The 7535-nt window shown below is 47.3% G+C and overlaps 1 non-coding gene across 1 annotated transcript; it reads right to left on the reverse strand.

Annotated features, from left to right (window-relative positions):
• Window positions 1–395: 395 nt before the first annotated feature.
• LOC123394786 lies at window positions 396–502 on the reverse strand. Its single transcript, XR_006609534.1, has one exon. It is a non-coding gene; the product is annotated as a U6 spliceosomal RNA (small nuclear RNA).
• Between the last annotated feature and the right edge of the window lie 7033 nt (window positions 503–7535).

The following is a 7535-nucleotide window of genomic DNA, read 5'->3' on the forward strand; positions in this document are numbered from 1 at the left end:
CAGGTGTAGGGTGAGACAGAGAGGATGGAGAGGGGGTTCAGGAACACTCTATGTGTCTCAGCCTTTGACCTTGTGTCCCCTCTCATAGTCTGTGCACAGAAAAGAAAGAAAAGGGGAATGACATACCCACTGCATGTCCGTTTCGCTGGTGGGAGACTGTCCCCACATGGGGAGTTTGGCAATTAGCTCACAGGTGGATGAGCTGTCAAAGCCTCTCAAATCTTTAGCTGAACTCTGTGTGTGTGTGTGTTTGTGTGTGTGTGTGTGTATGTATGTAGTATAGAGTTTATTTTAGAAGAGATCATTTTCTTAATACTTTTTTGGTGGCAAGGTAAGTTGTAGGATACTAGGACATTTTTATTCCAGCCTTCATATCTTTCCTGCATTAAAAAAAAAAAAACACCAAACGTTTCCTGAATTTGTACGTCGTCATTGTGCATGGTCGATGCTGATCGTCTCCATATTGGCCTGATTTTACTACACACGCTGTTGAAGTGAGCACGATATCACTTTTTAATATGGTAAAATATAACATAAAGTTGACCATCACAAGCATTCTTTAAAACTATTTATTTATTTTGGGGGGAGGGGTAGAGGGAAAGGGATTGAGAATCTCAAGCAGGTTTCCCACTGAGCTTGGAGCCCAAAGCCGGGGCTCGATCTCATAACCCTGAGATCATGACCTGAGCCAAAATCAAGACTGAGCCACCAGGTCCCCCATCTTAAGTGTTTTTAAGTGCACAGGAAGGTGTCATAAAGTCATGACCACCCTCCATTTCTAGAACTTTCTCATCTTCCCAAACAGGAGCTCTGTACCCCTTAAATACTAACTTCCTATTCTCCCCAGTGTCCCGGCCCCTGGCAACTGCCATCCCACTTTCTGTCTCTGTGACTGCAACTGCTCTAGGGACCTCATCTAAGTGGAGTCATGCAGGATTTGTCCTTTCCTGACTGGCTCGCTGGTCTCCAGAGTGGCTACCTATTTCCTGTTCCCACCAGCGGGGGTGCAAGGGTTCTGATTTCTCCCCATCCTAGTCAACGCTTTGTATTTTCCATTGGTTTAGTTTGTTTTGTTTTGTTTTGTTTATTTTTTTTTTAAGATTTTATTTATTTATTTGACAGAGAGAGAGATCACAAGTAGGCAGTGAGGCAGGCAGAGAGAGAGCGGGAAGCAGGCTCCTGGCTGAGCAGAGAGCACAATGTGGGGCTCGATCCCAGGACCCTGAGATCATGACCTGAGCCGAAGGCAGAGGCTAAACCCACTAAGCCACCCAGGCGCCCCTGTTTATTTGTTTTTAATAATGGTCATCCTCATGGATGTGAAGTGGTCTCTCGTTGTGATTCATGGGATATTCCCTGGGGGTGGACTCAGCTTGGGCATCAGAAGTCCTGTTATATAAAATATTTATAAAATGTTGAAATCCCTTCCATGTGCCTCGTCCTCCTTCCTCAAGGATGATTAGTACTATCACTTCATAGGTAAAAAGTTCTTTTAAATATTTAATTGCCCACAGACAAACCCACAGAATTGTGTTTTACCTTTTGCGAATTCATTTTCTTTATTTTACTTTAATGGCTTTTTAAGTTTATTTATTTCTTTAGGCATCTCTATACCGACCGTGGGGCTTGAACCCTGAGATCAAGCGTTGCATGTTCCTCTGACTGAGCCAGCCAGGGGCCCCTATTTTGTAAACATCAGGCAAGTTCAAATTCGGGGGACATAAAGGCTGGGGGCTTGGTGCGGGGAGGAGTGGAGCGCAGAACTGAGAGCCATCTTTCATGTCTTCTTTCTCCCACCTCTGTTAGCAGGATTTGTGTTTCTGTTTTTGCAACACATTCCAGTGCCTGTTGTCAAGGACCCATGAAGACTTTCCAGGAAAGCCAAGGCCAAGGCTGGGCTAATTTGGCTGGTAAATAAGCAACGAGCCACTTTTAGATTTTAGACACTTTCTTACTTACAAAAACAGTGAAAGGAAGATCAGATGAAAGTGCTGGCTCCTTGGGGGAGGGGTCATCCCACGCCACAAAGGGTGCCACTGAGATAAATGGGCCTGGACGGTCTAATTCCAGGCCGGCAGCACACAACGAGGAGGTTTTGTGGTGTGTGGCCCTGTCCTGTGGCAGAAGGTATGTAGGTCTCCTACCTCATCAGAACCCAGGAATTGCTCCTGCAAGCCTCCTGGGGGAGATAAGGAGGTGTTATGGCTGAATTAGGCACCCCCCCCAGCTGCAATTTGAACCTTGGGGCCCTAACCTCCAGTACCTCAGAATGTGACTGTATTTGGAGGCAGATTTTTGTAAAGAGCTGAAGTACAATCCTATGGCTGGGCCCTCATCTGATCCAACCCATGTCCTTGTACGAAGAGGAGATTAGGACACTGCCACCACACACAGAGGGAAAAGGGTGTGAGCACACAGGAAGAAGACAGCCCTCTACAGACCCAGCAGAAAGGCCTGGGACAGATGCCCCCTCACAGCCCTCAGAAGGAACCAACCTGGCTGGCCCCTTGACCTGGGGCATCTAGCCCTGGAACTGTGAGAGAACACATTTCTGGGCTTTAATCCCCCCGGCCTGTGCAATGGGAGGTGAATGGAAGACAGCTGTTCTCCACAGACCTCCATCTTCTTGTGTTCCGCCAGGACCCAGATCAGCTGAGGTTCTAGCCCTGCCTGTGTGAACACGTGGCTGGTCACTGGGGCGCCATGGTGGACCTAGTGGTTCCTAGGGGACCACCTGCCTGTAACCCACTTTGTGGAAGAGGAGAGACTGTGCTAGCCGTGGCTTTCGAAGATTTTAATGCACCTATGTATGTTCACTTGTCAAGTATTGTTTTAACTTTAAAATGCTTTAAGGGGCGCTTCGGTGGTTCTGCTGGTTAGGCGTTCAACTCTTGATTTTGGCTCAGGTCATGATCTCAGGGTCATGAGATCGAGCCTTGTGTCAGACTCCGTGCTGGGCGTGGAGCCCACTTAATATTCCCTCTCTCTCCCTCTGCCCCTCCCCAGTCTCTCTCTCTCTCCCTCTCTAAAAAAAAAAATATATATATATATTTAAAAAATCAGACTATACTCTGCCTACCTTTTCATAAGACCCCTCTTTCACTTAATGGGCAATATCATGGGCTGTGCCACAGACAGTCTTACAGCGGCGTCCTGACCCCGGGATCGCGGCCACAGAAGTGTACTCTTGAGGCCAATCCCTTCCACAGGGGGTCTCCTGAGTCCATTGTGGCAGAGATGACTTGACAGGTGAACCAGTAAGAGGACCGTTGTGCGTGGGGCACCCAGGTGGCTCAGTCGAGGCTCAGTGTCAGACCCCTGATTTTGGCTCAGGTCGTGATCTCTGGGCTGTGGGATCAAGCCCTGAGTCGGGTTCTGTGCTCAGCACACAGCCTGCTTAGGATTTTCTCTCTCTCTCTCCGCCCCACCCCTGCTCCTGCTTTCTTTCTCTCTCTAAGAGGTAAAATAAAGAAATAAAGCTTGTGCTTTCTTTCTTTAAGAAGTAAAATAAAGAAATATTAAAAAAAGAGAGAGAGAGAGAGAGAACCACTGTGTTTTCAATGCCAAAGGTCAGGGTGGCTTAGAATAGGACAATTTCAATGAAGATGGAGAAAATAGGTACATTTGAGATACGTAGAGTGTATGTCAAATCTTGTCCTCCCCCCCCCAGCTCATATGTGAAAAGTCTTTTTAGACATTTAATGCCCACAAATCTCCACATATAAAGTTCTGTTTTACCTTTTGTTTGTTTAAAAAGTGGTACCACGCAATATCTATCTCTATATATTGTAATATCTATATTTTTGCAGGATGGTTTTTTTTTTTTTCCACTTGACAGTGTGTGGGCAGCCTTGTATATCAGGACCCATGTCTCTTATTCTCTCTCTCTCTCTTTTTTTTTTACCAACTGTGTACTATTCCAAGTCAGGATTAAGATACACACGTGTGTGTGTGTGTGTGTGTGTGTATGTATATATATATATATATATATATATATATGTTTTTTTTTTTTTTAAGTAGGCTCCACAGGGCCTCAAACTCACACCCCTGAGATGAAGACTTGCGTTGAGATCAAGAGTTAGACAGTTAACCGACTGAGCCACCCAGGGGCCCCTAGATAATACATTTTTAAACCATATCATTATTCGTAAACACAGAGGTTATTCCCACTATTTTTTAAAAGATTTTAGTTATTCATTTATTTTTTAAGGCTTTATTTATTTATTTTGAGAGAGAGAAAGAGAGCATAAGCAGGGGAGCGGCAGAGGGAGAGGGAGAGCAGGAAGCCCAGTGCGGGACTTGATCTCAGGAACCTTGGGATCATGACCTGAACTGAAGGCAGATGCTTAACTGAATGAGCCACCCAGGTGCCCCTATTCATTTATTTGAGAGAGAGAGAGGGGCGGGGGGAATGTGAGTACGGGGAGGGGCAGAGGGCGAGGGAGAGAATCTCAAGTAGACTCTCCGCTGAGCACAGAGCCAGACGTGGGGCTCGATCCCAAAACCCTGAGACCATGACCTGAGCCGAAACCAAGAGCCAGACACCTCACGACTGAGCCACCCAGGCGCCCCTTGACCCCACTATTTTTTAGGCTTCCAATAAACACCCTTGGACATTCAGGCTTATTCTCTCCGAGGCTTCTGTAAGAGAGATTCCAGATGGCAAGTGTTGTCAAGAGAGAGATACCCAACAGCAATGTGTTTCTATGTGTACCCAAAGTCACATGCAAGAATGTTCACAGCAGTACTATTTACAATAGCCCCAAACTGGAAACCACCCAAATGTTCGTCAGCAGTACAACAGAACAACCCAGCGTGGTCTGGTCATGCTGTGGAATTCTATGCACCAACAAAAATGAAGGTTTTGCTTCACAGAGCGATATAGATGAGGCTTAAAAGTATAATACCTGGTGCAAGAAGCCAGACACAGAAGAATATATACTATATTATTCCATTCATGGAATGTTCAGAAACAGGCAGATCCTGCTAGGGGTCAAGATAGTGGTTACCTGGGGGATTTACTGAGTAGGAGAGAACACGGGGGCTTCTGTGCACTGATAATGCTCTCCTCTTTGGACTAGGTGATAGTTACATGGACATGTTCCGTGTCTGAGCCACACACTTACAGTCTATCAGCCTTTTCTCTATGAATGCTCTATTTCCATAAAATGTTCCCTGTATTTCATTAAAGGCGTGTGTATTCAAAATAATCACTGGAACTGCAAATCACCCTCCAAAAAGGTTGCACCCACTTACATGCTCACCAACAAGGCACACATTCTCCTTCGCCCACAACCTCGCACAACAGCGTTGCTAGAAAGCGGGCTGATTTTTCTGCCAACCTGATGGCTTTTGAAAAAGAACTATCTTCTCGTTTTCCTTTGCATGGTCCTAACCACCAGTGGATCGCGTATGTTTCACGTTTATTTTCCACTTAAATTCCTTTTCCTATGAATTAGCGGTTTATACTTTGCCCCATTTCCCTCCCCACCTTCAACTCTTTGTCTGGCTCTTATTTCTATATAATGGATATTAAATTTTTGTTGGCTATGCTGCAAAACTGTTCTCTGAGAACATCTTTTGTCTTTTCCCTGCATTTACGGCACATCTCAGGGGTCTGCTGGGGTGAGGCCAGTTGCGCACGAAAGCAAGGCTACAGTGGGCCGGGAAGCATGCCCCCCTCTGCTGGGCTCCCTCCCAGTGTTGCCCAGTGGGAACCGGGGTGCCAGATCTTCTGATTCTTCAGAAGATGCTGGAAATATAGATTTTTTTATGGGAAAACTTCCAATTTTAAAGTGTGAGCAACTCATTCAAAAAATTGTGAGCACTAAAAGAAACAACGCACGTTGGGACTGGGGTGGATGTGTGGGCCCCCAGTTTGCAGCCTCAGATCGTTGCCGTGGCACACTGCCAAGGTTTGTCTTGTCACACCTGTCCGTCTTTTCCCTTCTGACTTCAGAGTTCTGTCTCTTTTTATCACTTTTAACGAGTATAATACTGTTTTTATTCTTTAAATCTTTCTCTCTCTCTCTCTCTCTTTTTTTAAAGATTTTATTTATTTATTTGACAGACAGAGATCACAAGTAGGCAGAGAGGCAGGCAGAGAGAGAGAAGGGGAAGCAAGCTCCCTGCGGAGCAGAGAGCCCAATGCGGGACTTGATCCCAGGACCCTGGGATCATGACCTGGGCTGAAGGCAGAGGCTTTAACTCACTGAGCCACCCAGGCGCCCCTAAATCCTTCTCTTTTAAGGGTACAGAGAGAGCCTTTTGTGCTTTTATTCAAGTCTTCTTAATGAGAGAAATAAAGGCAAACACATGTGTTCCTGGACTCCTAGAGGGGGTCCTGACCTTGGGGACGTGGATGGCTGGGTCCAGGGTGGTTAAAACATCCAAATTAGAACTCCTCATTTTCCCAGTTAAGCCCAAGGACCTTCCCATACGGTGGGATTTCAAGGGATGAGAGGCCATTGGGAGCACAAAAATTCACACTAACGTGTAAAGGACTTACTTGGAAAGCCTTTCCTGGGATCAGTCAGAGCAGGGCGTGAGCAGTTGGGCACAGCAAGCCTGGAGATGCGGTAGGGTGGAGGAACTCGTCTCGGGCCCCACTCCCCAGTGGGAGAGGACTTTGTCATCCCCAATTGCGGCTGCTTTCCCCAGACGCCCCCTGCCCCACTTGGCTCCCACTGTGGCTGTGGGTGCTGGCATTGTTCCAAGCCGAGTGAAACAAACATTCCACAATCATCTGGGCTACTTTGATGGCCTCTGGTGATGTCATCTGCACGGTTCTCACTCATGCTAATGAGCAGCTCGCCTTGCTGCACAGAACAGGGCACTAAAAGTTGCTCTGGGGATAGAAAAAAATGTCTCTGGCCTCTTGGACAGCAGGACCCAACAAGGGACAAAATAGGAAATCACTGGCGGAGGGTATATGGCATAGCTGAGTCCTTTTCTGGCGCCGCATGACTAAGATGCTGAGCTCACCCAGAGAGCTGGAGTTGGTGGGCATGCATTTATTCCTAATAATCATAGCTGCATTTAGGAAGTGCCCAGTGTGGGTTAGGATCTGTGCTGAAAACTGTATGTGCACCAACTCACCTCCTAGAATGCACACTCAGCCTGCAAGATAGAGCTGTTATTCTATCTTGTGGCCGAGTCCAAGGTGACCCAGGTGGCATGCATGATGACCGAGCCTCAGAATTCTACTCCCAGCCCAGGGATTCCTGTCCCACCAGGCCCAGGCCAGGCAGGGTGGCCCTCCATTCCAGCAACTTCTCCAACCCAGACTTGCACTGCCGTTGGACTCAGGTCACTATGGTAAGGATGTGCAGGCTGCCCGCTCACGGACCCTGCCCCCTTCTGCTTTGGCTCAGTGGCCCTGCCCCTTTTGCTTTTGGAGTTGGTGTGGCTCCCCCCTTCCCCCCATCCCCCTACTTCTCCCCCCCCCACCCCGTCCTCCTACTTCTCCCATCCCCAACTCTCCTACTCGAATACTAGGATGTCCTGAGACACCAGCTAACAATCCAGGCAGGAAC

This window comes from Mustela putorius, unplaced genomic scaffold (genome assembly GCF_011764305.1).
Source record: "Mustela putorius furo isolate JIRA1106 unplaced genomic scaffold, ASM1176430v1.1 tig00003836_pilon_pilon_pilon, whole genome shotgun sequence".
Taxonomy (NCBI): domain Eukaryota; kingdom Metazoa; phylum Chordata; class Mammalia; order Carnivora; family Mustelidae; genus Mustela; species Mustela putorius.